The following is a 1284-nucleotide window of genomic DNA, read 5'->3' as shown; positions in this document are numbered from 1 at the left end:
TGCCTTTGTAGAGTTCAGCAGGGAGGGTGGGGACAAAACCAAAATTGGTTGGCTGCATCAGTCACTGGCTCTGGCTTCACCTTCTTCTGCACTAGCCCCAATAGATGCCAGCGGCCCCTGAACGCCTCAGATAGGAACACATGTCCCAGGGTGTGCGCTGTGCTGCACTAATGAAGCTGCTGAGCCTCAGGCCTCCAGTTCATTAAATATAGGCATCTAGCATCTATAGGGAGCAGTTTCAGACTGTATCATAGGAAGCTGCTTTATACTGAGTCAGCCCATTAATCCATCTAGCTAAGAACTGTCTGGAGGGTTTCAATACAAGAGCAGGCCTTTACTGTGGTAGTTCCCAACTTGTGGAATGCTCTCTTCAGAGATGCTCTCCTGGCGCCTTCATAACATACAGTATCTGTAGGTACCAGGCAAAAACATTCCTCTGCTCCCATGTCTTTGGCTAATTAAGCAATCTATGGCCTTTTAAACTGCGGGGTGGGTGGGTGTAATTGTTAGTTATATTGTAGTATATATTTTTGTATTTCTTTATATTGTAAACCGCCCTGTGATCTTTGGGTAATGGGCGGTACAGAATTTCAATAAATAATAATAAGATGCAGTACGACAACACCTAGAGGGCACCAAGTTAGAAAAGGCAGATCTAAACAATTTCATAGCAAGCTTTGGGCACTCTGCTGGACTGCTAAATACCCAAATTCCAAAAAAAGCAATGCTATGTGCCACCCAATAGTTATCCTTGAAACTTGGGGCTGCCGCCAATGGAACCTCTGAGCTGCTGATTTTAGAGAGCAGATGCAGAGAGGCCCTTAGGAAGGTGCTCTCTGAATCACAGCTTCCTTTTTTTCTGGTGTGTGGGGAACTATTGTAGAAATGCATTTAAATTCATTTCCTTTCCAACTTTCAAGACTCAAATTTGTAGTGGCAAAATAGTGTTTTTGATGCTAGTGTAAAAAGAAAAGCCCCTAACCTATGTGGTGGGTAGACATTATATTATAGCACTGTATATTCAAGAGCTGCAAATTTGATAAGGTAATCTGCTTCTTCTCTTCTGTTACTCTTCACTTGGCAATTAGATTTAAGAAGCAGAATCCAGCTTCCTGATAAAAGTCATTATGTAAAACCCATGAATGCATTCATATTGCGAATATTAGGGTCATCTTGTAAAAACTGCAAAAGGAGCTTGGCAAATCATAGTTATTTTTGTTAGACCTTTACTTTAGCTATCCGCACCCCAGCTTTGCTGGTTGCAAATGAGCAGCATTGCGTGGG

The sequence above is a fragment of the Podarcis tiliguerta genome (assembly GCF_965153285.1).
Source record: "Podarcis tiliguerta genome assembly, chromosome: 1".
NCBI classification, from domain to species: domain Eukaryota; kingdom Metazoa; phylum Chordata; class Lepidosauria; order Squamata; family Lacertidae; genus Podarcis; species Podarcis tiliguerta.
This window is presented reverse-complemented; position numbering follows the sequence as displayed.